Source organism: Bombina bombina, chromosome 4 (assembly GCF_027579735.1).
Source record: "Bombina bombina isolate aBomBom1 chromosome 4, aBomBom1.pri, whole genome shotgun sequence".
NCBI lineage: Eukaryota > Metazoa > Chordata > Amphibia > Anura > Bombinatoridae > Bombina > Bombina bombina.
Window position 1 is genome coordinate 862,971,027 of NC_069502.1, and position 15,873 is coordinate 862,986,899.

The 15,873-nt window shown below is 34.4% G+C and overlaps 8 non-coding genes across 8 annotated transcripts; all 8 read right to left on the bottom strand.

Moving 5' to 3' along the window:
• Positions 1 to 1,084: 1,084 nt before the first annotated feature.
• TRNAP-CGG (transfer RNA proline (anticodon CGG)) lies at positions 1,085 to 1,156 on the bottom strand. Its single transcript has one exon. It is a non-coding gene; the product is annotated as a tRNA-Pro (tRNA).
• A 2,964-nt stretch (positions 1,157 to 4,120) lies between these two features.
• Positions 4,121 to 4,192, bottom strand: TRNAP-CGG (transfer RNA proline (anticodon CGG)). Its single transcript has one exon. It is a non-coding gene; the product is annotated as a tRNA-Pro (tRNA).
• A 2,060-nt stretch (positions 4,193 to 6,252) lies between these two features.
• On the bottom strand, positions 6,253 to 6,324 carry TRNAP-CGG (transfer RNA proline (anticodon CGG)). Its single transcript has one exon. It is a non-coding gene; the product is annotated as a tRNA-Pro (tRNA).
• A 628-nt stretch (positions 6,325 to 6,952) lies between these two features.
• TRNAP-AGG (transfer RNA proline (anticodon AGG)) lies at positions 6,953 to 7,024 on the bottom strand. Its single transcript has one exon. It is a non-coding gene; the product is annotated as a tRNA-Pro (tRNA).
• A 2,264-nt stretch (positions 7,025 to 9,288) lies between these two features.
• Positions 9,289 to 9,360, bottom strand: TRNAP-CGG (transfer RNA proline (anticodon CGG)). Its single transcript has one exon. It is a non-coding gene; the product is annotated as a tRNA-Pro (tRNA).
• A 2,790-nt stretch (positions 9,361 to 12,150) lies between these two features.
• TRNAP-AGG (transfer RNA proline (anticodon AGG)) lies at positions 12,151 to 12,222 on the bottom strand. The gene has a single exon. It is a non-coding gene; the product is annotated as a tRNA-Pro (tRNA).
• A 1,886-nt stretch (positions 12,223 to 14,108) lies between these two features.
• Positions 14,109 to 14,180, bottom strand: TRNAL-AAG (transfer RNA leucine (anticodon AAG)). The gene has a single exon. It is a non-coding gene; the product is annotated as a tRNA-Leu (tRNA).
• A 1,561-nt stretch (positions 14,181 to 15,741) lies between these two features.
• Positions 15,742 to 15,813, bottom strand: TRNAP-AGG (transfer RNA proline (anticodon AGG)). Its single transcript has one exon. It is a non-coding gene; the product is annotated as a tRNA-Pro (tRNA).
• Between the last annotated feature and the right edge of the window lie 60 nt (positions 15,814 to 15,873).

Below are 15,873 nucleotides of genomic sequence, written 5' to 3' on the forward strand. Positions count from 1 at the left end.
GTTAACATGGAATCTCTGTCCACAGAAAGATCATTCTTGAAATAAGAGGTCTAAAACTGTTGTATAATGCTCTTTTACCCTAAGTGCTGACATTAAACAATTCAGAGCACTTAAGAGTATGATGTTTATTTGATGACGTGTACAAAAAAAATAATTATCTAAAGCAATTTCCTCACCTAAAGAAATACAACACTATCACTAAAATATACACCAGAATAGGCAGCATAGAGAATTTTTCTTATCTCCTTCAATCCCTGGGTTCATAAATTCTATTATTAATGAACAACATGTATGAAAAATGTTCTGTGGAGCAAGCCCATGTTTTGGGATAATTTCTGTGTTGGTGCTTTGATTTTGTTGATTAAATTGTTTGCCCAGTAGGTACGAGTTTCTCAGAATAAATCTTAGAAATGTCTGTTAGTCTATATTTTCCAAAAAACATGATTTCATAATTGGTCAAAGATTTTTCCTAAGTTTTTGAGCCACTTCAGTTTTGTCTTCTTTCCTGTGAGTACTATAGGTTTTAGTAATTTGATATCCTTTCAGTAGATCTAATGTATGTTAGAAAGAACACACTCTATATATGGTGAAGAGTATTTAAATCAAGGGCTCGTCTGGGATTTGAACCAGGGAACTCTCGCACCCGAAGCAAAATCATACCACTACACCAACGAGCCAGTAGGTCATCCCTGATTTGCTGGCAAGCATTTTGTTAGATATGTCTGATAAAGTATCATTAAAAAGGAAATAAAAACAATTCTTTCTTATGTTTAGTATCCTTCACATAACTGTAGGAAGTATCATTGCTTTGTGAATGAGATACAGGAAGATGGCGTCTGAGGAAGTTAACTCTTTAGGAGGAATCTATTTAAAGGAAATAGTTCTATGGTTTTCTTTTGCTAGAAAATTTGTGCTCATCCGGGATTTGAACACTGGAACTCTCGCACCCAAAGCGAGAATCATACCCCTAGACCAACAAGCCTTAGATGCCATATTCCATGTTTTTTTTATTTTTTTTGTGAACTTAACTCTTAATTATTATTTAAAGGAAATAGTTCTATGGTTTTCCTTTTTCAGAAAAGTTGGGCTCGTCCGGGATTTGAACCCGGGACCTCTCGCACCCGAAGCGAGAATCATACCCCTAGACCAACGAGCCTTAGATGCCATTTTTCATGTGTTTTTGATTTTTTTGTGTGAACTTTTTCAAAGTGGTCTCTAACAAACATTCCACTTAAAAAAATAATAAGGTTTTCAGTCTTGTAGTCAAAAGATACTGTATATAGCAGCTTTCTGTAATTATATTTAGACCAAAAAATACAATTTGTGGAAACAGACTCTGTCGTACTCTATGCTTAACCAATCAGACTATAATAAAAACCTAGGTTTCAAAGATCTCAGGGTAGTGAAGAAAAGCAAGTCTAGAAAAGGTGTTAACATGGGACCTCTCGCACCCAAAGCGAGAATCATACCCCTAGACCAACGAGCCTTAGATTCTGTATTCTACGTTTTGTTTATTTTTTTATGTGAATTTAACTCTTATTTAAAGGAAATAGTTCTATGGTTTTCTTTTTTCTGAAAAGTTGGGCTTGTTTGGGATTTGAAACCGGGACCTCTCGCACCCTAAGCGAGAATCATAGCCCTAGACCAACAAGCCTTAGATTCTGTATTCCATGTTTTTTTTATTTTTTTTTGTGAACTTAACTCTTAATTATTATTTAAAGGAAATAGTTCTATGGTTTTATTTAAAGGAAATAGTTCTATGGTTTTCTTTATTCAGAAAATATGGGCTCGTCCGGGATTTGAACACGGGACCTCTCGCACCCTAAGCGAGAATCATACCCCTAGACCAACGAGCCTTGGATGCCATTTTATATGTGTTTTTTATTTTTTTGTGGGAACTTTTTCAAAGTGGTCTCTAACACACTTTCCACTTAAAAAAATAATAAGCTTTTCAGTCTTGTAGTCAAAACATACTGTATATAGCAGCTTTCTGTAATTATATTCAGACCAAAAAATACAATTTGTGGAAACAGACTCTGTCGTACTCTATGCTTAACCAATCAGACTATAATAAAAACCTAGGTTTCAAAGATCTCAGGGTAGTGAAGAAAAGCAAGTCTAGAAAAGGTGTTAACATGGGACCTCTCGCACCCAAAGCGAGAATCATACCCCTAGACCAACGAGCCTTAGATTCTGTATTCTATGTGTTTTTTATTTTTTTATGTGAACTTAACTCTTAATTATTATTTAAAGGAAATAGTTCTATGGTTTTATTTAAAGGAAATAGTTCTATGGTTTTCTTTTTTCAGAAAAGTAGGGCTCATCCAGGATTTGAACCTGGGACCTCTCGCACCCTAAGCGAGAACCATACCCCTAGACCAACGAGCCTTGGATGCCATTTTTTATGTGTTTTTTATTTTTATTGTGAACTTTTTCAAAGTGGTCTCTAACACACATTCCACTTAAAAAAATAATAAGCTTTTCAGTCTTGTAGTCAAAAGATACTGTATATAGCAGCTTTCTGTAATTATATTCAGAACAAAAAATACAATTTGTGGAAACAGACTCTGTCGTACTCTATGCTTAACCAATCAGACTATAATAAAAACCTAGGTTTCAAAGATCTCAGGGTAGTGAAGAAAAGCAAGTCTAGAAAAGGTGTTAACATGGAATCTCTGTCCAAAGAGAGATCATTCTTGAAATAAGAGGTCTAAAACTGTTGTATAATGCTCTTTTACCCTTAGTGCTGACATTAAACAATTCAGAGCACTTAAGAGTATGATGTTTATTCTATGACGTGTACAAAAAAAATAATTATCTAAAGCAATTTCCTCACCTAAAGAAATACAACACTATCACTAAAATATACACCAGAATAGGCAGCATAGAGAATTTTTCCCATCTCCTTCAATCCCTGGGTTCATAAATTCTATTATTAATGAACAACATGTATGAAAAATGTTCTGTGGAGCAAGCCCATGTTTTGGGATAATTTCTGTGTTGGTGCTTTGATTTTGTTGATTATATTGTTTGCCCAGTAGGTACGAGTTTCTCAGAATAAATCTTAGAAGTGTCTGTTAGTCTATATTTTCCAAAAAACATGATTTCATAATTGGTCAAAGATTTTTCCTAAGTTTTTGAGCCACTTCAGTTTTGCCTTCTTTCCTGTGAGTACTATAGGTTTTAGTAATTTGATATCCTTTCAGTAGATCTAATGTATGTTAGAAAGAACACACTCTATATATGGTGAAGAGTATTTAAATCAAGGGCTCGTCTGGGATTTGAACCAGGGAACTCTCGCACCCGAAGCAAAATCACACCACTACACCAACGAGCCAGTAGGTCATCCCTGATTTGCTGGCAAGCATTTTGTTAGATATGTCTGATAAAGTATCATCAAAAAGGAAATAAAAACAATTCTTTCTTATGTTTAGTATCCTTCACATAACTGTAGGAAGTATCAATGCTTTGTGAATGAGATACAGGAAGATGGCGTCTGAGGAAGTTAACTCTTTAGGAGGAATCTATTTAAAAGAAATAGTTCTATGGTTTTCTTTTGTTAGAAAATTTGTGCTCTTTCGGGATTTCAACACGGGACCTCTCGCACCAAAAGCAAGAATCATACCCCTAGACCAATGAGCCCTAGATGCCATATCACATTTTTTTTTTTGTATGAACTTAACTCTTAATTATTATTTAAAGGAGATAGTTCTATGGTTTTATTTAAAGGAAATAGTTCTAGGGTTTTCTTTTTTCAGAAAATTTGGGCTCGTCCGGGATTTGAACCCAAAGCGAGAATCAAACCCCTAGACCAACGAGCCTTAGATTCTGTATTCTATGTTTTGTTTATTTTTTTATGTGAATTTAACTCTTATTTAAAGGAAATAGTTCTATGGTTTTATTTAAAGGAAACAGTTCTATGGTTTTCTTTTTTCAGAAAATTTGGGCTCGACCGGGATTTGAACCCGGGACCGCTCGCACCTTAAGCGAGAATCATACCCCTAGACCAATGAGCCTTAGATGCCATATTACATGTTTTTTTTATTTTTTTTGTGTGAACTTAACTCTTAATTATTATTTAAAGGAAATAGTTCTATGGTTTTCTTTTTTCAGAAAAGTTGGGCTCATCCGGGATTTGAACCCGGGACCTCTCGCACCCGAAGCGAGAATCATACCCCTAGACCAACGAGCCTTAGATGCCATTTTATATGTGTTTTTGATTTTTTTGTGTGAACTTTTTCAAAGTGGTCTCTAACAAACATTCCACTTAAAAAAATAATAAGGTTTTCAGTCTTGTAGTCAAAAGATACTGTATATAGCAGCTTTCTGTAATTATATTTAGACCAAAAAATACAATTTGTGGAAACAGACTCTGTCATACTCTATGCTTAACCAATCAGACTATAATAAAAACCTAGGTTTCAAAGATCTCAGGGTAGTGAAGAAAAGCAAGTCTAGAAAAGGTGTTAACATGGGACCTCTCGCACCAAAAGCAAGAATCATACCCCTAGACCAATGAGCCCTAGATGCCATATCACATTTTTTTTTTTTGTATGAACTTAACTCTTAATTATTATTTAAAGGAGATAGTTCTATGGTTTTATTTAAAGGAAATAGTTCTAGGGTTTTCTTTTTTCAGAAAATTTGGGCTCGTCCGGGATTTGAACCCAAAGCGAGAATCAAACCCCTTGACCAACGAGCCTTAGATTCTGTATTCTATGTTTTGTTTATTTTTTTATGTGAATTTAACTCTTATTTAAAGGAAATAGTTCTATGGTTTTATTTAAAGGAAACAGTTCTATGGTTTTCTTTTTTCAGAAAATTTGGGCTCGACCGGGATTTGAACCCGGGACTTCTCGCACCCTAAGCGAGAATCATACCCCTAGACCAACGAGCCGTAGATGCCAATTTTATGTGTTTTTTTATTTTTTGTGTGAACTTTTTCAAAGAGGTCTCTAACACACATTCCACTTAAAAAATAATATGGTTTTCAGTCTTGTAGTCCAAATATACTGTATATAGCATCTTTATGTAATTATATTCAGACCAAAAAATACAATTTGTGGAAACAGACTCTGTTGTACTCTATGCTTAACCAATCAGACTATAATAAAAACCTAGGTTTCAAAGATCTCAGGGTAGTGAAGAAAAACAAGTCTAGAAAAGATGTTAACATGGAATCTCTGTCCACAGAAAGATCATTCTTGAAATAAGAGGTCTAAAACTGTTGTATAATGCTCTTTTACCCTAAGTGCTGACATTAAACAATTCAGAGCACTTAAGAGTATGATGTTTATTTGATGACGTGTACAAAAAAAATAATTATCTAAAGCAATTTCCTCACCTAAAGAAATACAACACTATCACTAAAATATACACCAGAATAGGCAGCATAGAGAATTTTTCTTATCTCCTTCAATCCCTGGGTTCATAAATTCTATTATTAATGAACAACATGTATGAAAAATGTTCTGTGGAGCAAGCCCATGTTTTGGGATAATTTCTGTGTTGGTGCTTTGATTTTGTTGATTAAATTGTTTGCCCAGTAGGTACGAGTTTCTCAGAATAAATCTTAGAAATGTCTGTTAGTCTATATTTTCCAAAAAACATGATTTCATAATTGGTCAAAGATTTTTCCTAAGTTTTTGAGCCACTTCAGTTTTGTCTTCTTTCCTGTGAGTACTATAGGTTTTAGTAATTTGATATCCTTTCAGTAGATCTAATGTATGTTAGAAAGAACACACTCTATATATGGTGAAGAGTATTTAAATCAAGGGCTCGTCTGGGATTTGAACCAGGGAACTCTCGCACCCGAAGCAAAATCATACCACTACACCAACGAGCCAGTAGGTCATCCCTGATTTGCTGGCAAGCATTTTGTTAGATATGTCTGATAAAGTATCATTAAAAAGGAAATAAAAACAATTCTTTCTTATGTTTAGTATCCTTCACATAACTGTAGGAAGTATCATTGCTTTGTGAATGAGATACAGGAAGATGGCGTCTGAGGAAGTTAACTCTTTAGGAGGAATCTATTTAAAGGAAATAGTTCTATGGTTTTCTTTTGCTAGAAAATTTGTGCTCATCCGGGATTTGAACACTGGAACTCTCGCACCCAAAGCGAGAATCATACCCCTAGACCGACAAGCCTTAGATGCCATATTCCATGTTTTTTTTATTTTTTTTGTGAACTTAACTCTTAATTATTATTTAAAGGAAATAGTTCTATGGTTTTCTTTATTCAGAAAATATGGGCTCGTCCGGGATTTGAACCCGGGACCTCTCGCACCCGAAGCGAGAATCATACCCCTAGACCAACGAGCTTTAGATGCCATTTTTCATGTGTTTTTGATTTTTTTGTGTGAACTTTTTCAAAGTGGTCTCTAACAAACATTCCACTTAAAAAAATAATAAGGTTTTCAGTCTTGTAGTCAAAAGATACTGTATATAGCAGCTTTCTGTAATTATATTTAGACCAAAAAATACAATTTGTGGAAACAGACTCTGTCGTACTCTATGCTTAACCAATCAGACTATAATAAAAACCTAGGTTTCAAAGATCTCAGGGTAGTGAAGAAAAGCAAGTCTAGAAAAGGTGTTAACATGGGACCTCTCGCACCCAAAGCGAGAATCATACCCCTAGACCAACGAGCCTTAGATTCTGTATTCTACGTTTTGTTTATTTTTTTATGTGAATTTAACTCTTATTTAAAGGAAATAGTTCTATGGTTTTCTTTTTTCTGAAAAGTTGGGCTTGTTTGGGATTTGAAACCGGGACCTCTCGCACCCTAAGCGAGAATCATAGCCCTAGACCAACAAGCCTTAGATTCTGTATTCTATGTTTTTTTTATTTTTTTATGTGAACTTAACTCTTAATTATTATTTAAAGGAAATAGTTCTATGGTTTTATTTAAAGGAAATAGTTCTATGGTTTTCTTTTTTCAGAAAACTTGGGCTCGTCCGGGATTTGAACCCGGGACCTCTCGCACCCTAAGCGAGAATCATACCCCTAGACCAACGAGCCTTGGATGCCATTTTATATGTGTTTTTTATTTTTTTTTGTGAACTTTTTCAAAGTGGTCTCTAACACACTTTCCACTTAAAAAAATAATAAGCTTTTCAGTCTTGTAGTCAAAACATACTGTATATAGCAGCTTTCTGTAATTATATTCAGACCAAAAAATACAATTTGTGGAAACAGACTCTGTCGTACTCTATGCTTAACCAATCAGACTATAATAAAAACCTAGGTTTCAAAGATCTCAGGGTAGTGAAGAAAAGCAAGTCTAGAAAAGGTGTTAACATGGGACCTCTCGCACCCAAAGCGAGAATCATACCCCTAGACCAACGAGCCTTAGATTCTGTATTCTATGTGTTTTTTATTTTTTTATGTGAACTTAACTCTTAATTATTATTTAAAGGAAATAGTTCTATGGTTTTATTTAAAGGAAATAGTTCTATGGTTTTCTTTTTTCAGAAAAGTAGGGCTCATCCAGGATTTGAACCCGGGACCTCTCGCACCCTAAGCGAGAACCATACCCCTAGACCAACGAGCCTTGGATGCCATTTTTTATGTGTTTTTTATTTTTATTGTGAACTTTTTCAAAGTGGTCTCTAACACACATTCCACTTAAAAAAATAATAAGCTTTTCAGTCTTGTAGTCAAAAGATACTGTATATAGCAGCTTTCTGTAATTATATTCAGAACAAAAAATACAATTTGTGGAAACAGACTCTGTCGTACTCTATGCTTAACCAATCAGACTATAATAAAAACCTAGGTTTCAAAGATCTCAGGGTAGTGAAGAAAAGCAAGTCTAGAAAAGGTGTTAACATGGAATCTCTGTCCAAAGAGAGATCATTCTTGAAATAAGAGGTCTAAAACTGTTGTATAATGCTCTTTTACCCTTAGTGCTGACATTAAACAATTCAGAGCACTTAAGAGTATGATGTTTATTCTATGACGTGTACAAAAAAAATAATTATCTAAAGCAATTTCCTCACCTAAAGAAATACAACACTATCACTAAAATATACACCAGAATAGGCAGCATAGAGAATTTTTCCCATCTCCTTCAATCCCTGGGTTCATAAATTCTATTATTAATGAACAACATGTATGAAAAATGTTCTGTGGAGCAAGCCCATGTTTTGGGATAATTTCTGTGTTGGTGCTTTGATTTTGTTGATTATATTGTTTGCCCAGTAGGTACGAGTTTCTCAGAATAAATCTTAGAAGTGTCTGTTAGTCTATATTTTCCAAAAAACATGATTTCATAATTGGTCAAAGATTTTTCCTAAGTTTTTGAGCCACTTCAGTTTTGCCTTCTTTCCTGTGAGTACTATAGGTTTTAGTAATTTGATATCCTTTCAGTAGATCTAATGTATGTTAGAAAGAACACACTCTATATATGGTGAAGAGTATTTAAATCAAGGGCTCGTCTGGGATTTGAACCAGGGAACTCTCGCACCCGAAGCAAAATCACACCACTACACCAACGAGCCAGTAGGTCATCCCTGATTTGCTGGCAAGCATTTTGTTAGATATGTCTGATAAAGTATCATCAAAAAGGAAATAAAAACAATTCTTTCTTATGTTTAGTATCCTTCACATAACTGTAGGAAGTATCAATGCTTTGTGAATGAGATACAGGAAGATGGCGTCTGAGGAAGTTAACTCTTTAGGAGGAATCTATTTAAAAGAAATAGTTCTATGGTTTTCTTTTGTTAGAAAATTTGTGCTCTTTCGGGATTTCAACACGGGACCTCTCGCACCAAAAGCAAGAATCATACCCCTAGACCAATGAGCCCTAGATGCCATATCACATTTTTTTTTTTGTATGAACTTAACTCTTAATTATTATTTAAAGGAGATAGTTCTATGGTTTTATTTAAAGGAAATAGTTCTAGGGTTTTCTTTTTTCAGAAAATTTGGGCTCGTCCGGGATTTGAACCCAAAGCGAGAATCAAACCCCTAGACCAACGAGCCTTAGATTCTGTATTCTATGTTTTGTTTATTTTTTTATGTGAATTTAACTCTTATTTAAAGGAAATAGTTCTATGGTTTTATTTAAAGGAAACAGTTCTATGGTTTTCTTTTTTCAGAAAATTTGGGCTCGACCGGGATTTGAACCCGGGACCGCTCGCACCTTAAGCGAGAATCATACCCCTAGACCGACGAGCCTTAGATGCCATATTACATGTTTTTTTTTTTTTTTTTTTGTGAACTTAACTCTTAATTATTATTTAAAGGAAATAGTTCTATGGTTTTCTTTTTTCAGAAAAGTTGGGCTCATCCGGGATTTGAACCCGGGACCTCTCGCACCCGAAGCGAGAATCATACCCCTAGACCAACGAGCCTTAGATGCCATTTTATATGTGTTTTTGATTTTTTTGTGTGAACTTTTTCAAAGTGGTCTCTAACAAACATTCCACTTAAAAAAATAATAAGGTTTTCAGTCTTGTAGTCAAAAGATACTGTATATAGCAGCTTTCTGTAATTATATTTAGACCAAAAAATACAATTTGTGGAAACAGACTCTGTCATACTCTATGCTTAACCAATCAGACTATAATAAAAACCTAGGTTTCAAAGATCTCAGGGTAGTGAAGAAAAGCAAGTCTAGAAAAGGTGTTAACATGGGACCTCTCGCACCCAAAGCGAGAATCATACCCCTAGACCAACGAGCCTTAGATTCTGTATTCTACGTTTTGTTTATTTTTTTATGTGAATTTAACTCTTATTTAAAGGAAATAGTTCTATGGTTTTCTTTTTTCTGAAAAGTTGGGCTTGTTTGGGATTTGAAACCGGGACCTCTCGCACCCTAAGCGAGAATCATAGCCCTAGACCAACAAGCCTTAGATTCTGTATTCTATGTTTTTTTTATTTTTTTATGTGAACTTAACTCTTAATTATTATTTAAAGGAAATAGTTCTATGGTTTTATTTAAAGGAAATAGTTCTATGGTTTTCTTTTTTCAGAAAAGTTGGGCTCGTCTGGGATTTGAACCCGGGACCTCTCGCACCCTAAGCGAGAATCATAACCCTAGACCAACGAGCCTTGGATGCCATTTTATATGTGTTTTTTATTTTTTTTGTGAACTTTTTCAAAGTGGTCTCTAACACACTTTCCACTTAAAAAAATAATAAGCTTTTCAGTCTTGTAGTCAAAAGATACTGTATATAGCAGCTTTCTGTAATTATATTCAGACCAAAAAATACAATTTGTGGAAACAGACTCTGTCGTACTCTATGCTTAACCAATCAGACTATAATAAAAACCTAGGTTTCAAAGATCTCAGGGTAGTGAAGAAAAGCAAGTCTAGAAAAGGTGTTAACATGGGACTTCTCGCACCCAAAGCGAGAATCATACCCCTAGACCAACGAGCCTTAGATTCTGTATTCTATGTGTTTTTTATTTTTTTATGTGAACTTAACTCTTAATTATTATTTAAAGGAAATAGTTCTATGGTTTTATTTAAAGGAAAAAGTTCTATGGTTTTCTTTTTTCAGAAAAGTAGGGCTCATCCAGGATTTGAACCCGGGTCCTCTCGCACCCTAAGCGAGAACCATACCCCTAGACCAACGAGCTTTGGATGCCATTTTATATGTGTTTTTTATTTTTATTGTGAACTTTTTCAAAGTGGTCTCTAACACACATTCCACTTAAAAAAATAATAAGCATTTCAGTCTTGTAGTCAAAAGATACTGTATATAGCAGCTTTCTGTAATTATATTCAGAACAAAAAATACAATTTGTGGAAACAGACTCTGTCGTACTCTATGCTTAACCAATCAGACTATAATAAAAACCTAGGTTTCAAAGATCTCAGGGTAGTGAAGAAAAGCAAGTCTAGAAAAGGTGTTAACATGGAATCTCTGTCCAAAGAGAGATCATTCTTGAAATAAGAGGTCTAAAACTGTTGTATAATGCTCTTTTACCCTTAGTGCTGACATTAAACAATTCAAAGCACTTAAGAGTATGATGTTTATTCTATGACGTGTACAAAAAAAATAATTATCTAAAGCAATTTCCTCACCTAAAGAAATACAACACTATCACTAAAATATACACCAGAATAGGCAGCATAGAGAATTTTTCCCATCTCCTTCAATCCCTGGGTTCATAAATTCTATTATTAATGAACAACATGTATGAAAAATGTTCTGTGGAGCAAGCCCATGTTTTGGGATAATTTCTGTGTTGGTGCATTGATTTTGTTGATTAAATTGTTTGCCCAGTAGGTACGAGTTTCTCAGAATAAATCTTAGAAGTGTCTGTTAGTCTATATTTTCCAAAAAACATGATTTCATAATTGGTCAAAGATTTTTCCTAAGTTTTTGAGCCACTTCAGTTTTGTCTTCTTTCCTGTGAGTACTATAGGTTTTAGTAATTTGATATCCTTTCAGTAGATCTAATGTATGTTAGAAAGAACACACTCTATATATGGTGAAGAGTATTTAAATCAAGGGCTCGTCTGGGATTTGAACCAGGGAACTCTCGCACCCGAAGCAAAATCATACCACTTCACCAACGAGCCAGTAGGTCATCCCTGATTTGCTGGCAAGCATTTTGTTAGATATGTCTGATAAAGTATCATCAAAAAGGAAATAAAAACCATTCTTTCATATGTTTAGTATCCTTCACATAACTGTAGGAAGTATCACTGCTTTGTGAATGAGATACAGGAAGATGGCGTCTGAGGAAGTTAACTCTTTAGGAGGAATCTATTTAAAAGAAATAGTTCTATGGTTTTCTTTTGTTAGAAAATTTGTGCTCTTTCGGGATTTCAACACGGGACCTCTCGCACCAAAAGCAAGAATGATACCCCTAGACCAATGAGCCCTAGATGCCATATCACGGTTTTTTTTTTTTTGTATGAACTTAACTCTTAATTATTATTTAAAGGAGATAGTTCTATGGTTTTATTTAAAGGAAATAGTTCTATGGTTTTCTTTTTTCAGAAAATTTGGGCTCGTCCGGGATTTGAACCCAAAGCGAGAATCATACCCCTAGACCAACAAGCCTTAGATTCTGTATTCTATGTTTTGTTTATTTTTTTATGTGAATTTAACTCTTATTTAAAGGAAATAGTTCTATGGGTTTTTTTAAAGGAAACAGTTCTATGGTTTTCTTTTTTCAGAAAATTTGGGCTCGTCCGGGATTTGAACCCGGGACATCTCGCACCCTAAGCGAGAATCATACCCCTAGACCAACGAGCCTTAGATGCCAATTTTATGTGTTTTTTTATTTTTTTGTGTGAACTTTTTCAAAGAGGTCTCTAACACACATTCCACTTAAAAAATAATATAGTTTTCAGTCTTGTAGTCCAAATATACTGTATATAGCATCTTTATTTAATTATATTCAGACCAAAAAATACAATTTGTGGAAACAGACTCTGTCGTACTCTATGCTTAACCAATCAGACTATAATAAAAACCTAGGTTTCAAAGATCTCAGGGTAGTGAAGAAAAACAAGTCTAGAAAAGATGTTAACATGGAATCTCTGTCCACAGAAAGATCATTCTTGAAATAAGAGGTCTAAAACTGTTGTATAATGCTCTTTTTCCCTAAGTGCTGACATTAAACAATTCAGAGCACTTAAGAGTATGATGTTTATTTTATGACGTGTACAAAAAAAATAATTATCTAAAGCAATTTCCTCACCTAAAGAAATACAACACTATCACTAAAATATACACCAGAATAGGCAGCATAGAGATTTTTTCTTATCTCCTTCAATCCCTGGGTTCATAAATTCTATTATTAATGAACAACATGTATGAAAAATGTTCTGTGGAGCAAGCCCATGTTTTGGGATAATTTCTGTGTTGGTGCTTTGATTTTGTTGATTAAATTGTTTGCCCAGTAGGTACGAGTTTCTCAGAATAAATCTTAGAAATGTCTGTTAGTCTATATTTTCCAAAAAACATGATTTCATAATTGGTCAAAGATTTTTCCTAAGTTTTTGAGCCACTTCAGTTTTGTCTTCTTTCCTGTGAGTACTATAGGTTTTAGTAATTTGATATCCTTTCAGTAGATCTAATGTATGTTAGAAAGAACACACTCTATATATGGTGAAGAGTATTTAAATCAAGGGCTCGTCTGGGATTTGAACCAGGGAACTCTCGCACCCGAAGCAAAATCATACCACTACACCAACGAGCCAGTAGGTCATCCCTGATTTGCTGGCAAGCATTTTGTTAGATATGTCTGATAAAGTATCATCAAAAAGGAAATAAAAACAATTCTTTCTTATGTTTAGTATCCTTCACATAACTGTAGGAAGTATCATTGCTTTGTGAATGAGATATAGGAAGATGGCGTCTGAGGAAGTTAACTCTTTAGGAGGAATCTATTTAAAGGAAATATTTATATGGTTTTCTTTTGCTAGAAAATTTGGGCTCATCCAGGATTTGAAAACGGGGCCTCTCACACCCAAAGCGAGAATCATACCCCTCGACCAATGAGCCTTAGATGCCATATTACATGTTTTTTTTAATTTTTTTTTTGTGTGAACTTAACTCTTAATTATTATTTAAAGGAAATAGTTTTATGGTTTTCTTTTTTGGGCTCGCCCGGGATTTGAACCCGGGACCACTCGCACCCGAAGCGAGAATCATACCCCTAGACCAAAGAGCCTTAGATGCCATTTTATATGTGTTTTTAATTTTTTTGTGTGAACTTTTTCAAAGTGGTCTCTAACACACATTCCACTTAAAAAAATAATAAGGTTTTCAGTCTTGTAGTCAAAAGATACTGTATATAGCAGCTTTCTGTAATTATATTCAGACCAAAAAATACAATTTGTGGAAACAGACTCTGTCGTACTCTATGCTTAACCAATCAGACTATAATAAAAACCTAGGTTTCAAAGATCTCCGGGTAGTGAAGAAAAGCAAGTCTAGAAAAGGTGTTAACATGGGACCTCTCGCACCCAAAGCGAGAATCATACCCCTAGACCAATGAGCCTTAGATGCCATTTTATATGTTTTTTTTTTTATTTTTTTGTGTGAACTTAACTCTTTATTATTATTTAAAGGAAATAGTTCTATGGTTTTATTTAAAGGAAAAAGTTCTATGGTTTTCTTTTTTCAGAAAAGTTGGGCTCGTCTGGGATTTGAACCCGAGACCTCTCGCACCTTAAGCGAGAATCATACCCCTAGATCAACGAGCCTTAGATGCCAATTTTTATGTGTTTTTTTTATTTTTTTGTGTGAACTTTTTTAAAGAGGTCTCTAACACACATTCCACTTAAAAAAATAATATGGTTTTCAGTCTTGTAGTCCAAATATACTGTATATAGCATCTTTATGTAATTATGTTCAGACCAAAAAATACAATTTGTGGAAACAGACTCTGTCGTACTCTATGCTTAACCAATCAGACTATAATAAAAACCTAGGTTTCAAAGATCTCAGGGTAGTGAAGAAAAACAAGTCTAGAAAAGATGTTAACATGGAATCTCTGTCCACAGAAAGATCATTCTTGAAATAAGAGGTCTAAAACTGTTGTATAATGCTCTTTTACCCTAAGTGCTGACATTAAACAATTCAGAGCACTTAAGAGTATGATGTTTATTCTATGACGTGTACAAAAAAAATAATTATCTAAAGCAATTTCCTCACCTAAAGAAATACAACACTATCACTAAAATATACACCAGAATAGGCAGCATAGAGAATTTTTCCCATCTCCTTCAATCCCTGGGTTCATAAATTCTATTATTAATGAACAACATGTATGAAAAATGTTCTGTGGAGCAAGCCCATGTTTTGGGATAATTTCTGTGTTGGTGCTTTGATTTTGTTGATTAAATTGTTTGCCCAGTAGGTACGAGTTTCTCATAATAAATCTTAGAAATGTCTGTTAGTCTATATTTTCCAAAAAACATGATTTCATAATTGGTCAAAGATTTTTCCTAAGTTTTTGAGCCACTTCAGTTTGTCTTCTTTCCTGTGAGTACTATAGGTTTTAGTAATTTGATATCCTTTCAGTAGATCTAATGTATGTTAGAAAGAACACACTCTATATATGGTGAAGAGTATTTAAATCAAGGGCTCGTCTGGGATTTGAACCAGGGAACTCTCGCACCCGAAGCAAAATCATACCACTTCACCAACGAGCCAGTAGGTCATCCCTGATTTGCTGGCAAGCATTTTGTTAGATATGTCTGATAAAGTATCATCAAAAAGGAAATAAAAACCATTCTTTCATATGTTTAGTATCCTTCACATAACTGTAGGAAGTATCACTGCTTTGTGAATGAGATACAGGAAGATGGCGTCTGAGGAAGTTAACTCTTTAGGAGGAATCTATTTAAAAGAAATAGTTCTATGGTTTTCTTTTGTTAGAAAATTTGTGCTCTTTCGGGATTTCAACACGGGACCTCTCGCACCAAAAGCAAGAATGATACCCCTAGACCAATGAGCCCTAGATGCCATATCACGTTTTTTTTTTTTTTGTATGAACTTAACTCTTAATTATTATTTAAAGGAGATAGTTCTATGGTTTTATTTAAAGGAAATAGTTCTATGGTTTTCTTTTTTCAGAAAATTTGGGCTCGTCCGGGATTTGAACCCAAAGCGAGAATCATACCCCTAGACCAACAAGCCTTAGATTCTGTATTCTATGTTTTGTTTATTTTTTTATGTGAATTTAACTCTTATTTAAAGGAAATAGTTCTATGGTTTTTTTTAAAGGAAACAGTTCTATGGTTTTCTTTTTTCAGAAAATTTGGGCTCGTCCGGGATTTGAACCCGGGACATCTCGCACCCTAAGCGAGAATCATACCCCTAGACCAACGAGCCTTAGATGCCAATTTTATGTGTTTTTTTATTTTTTTGTGTGAACTTTTTCAAAGAGGTCTC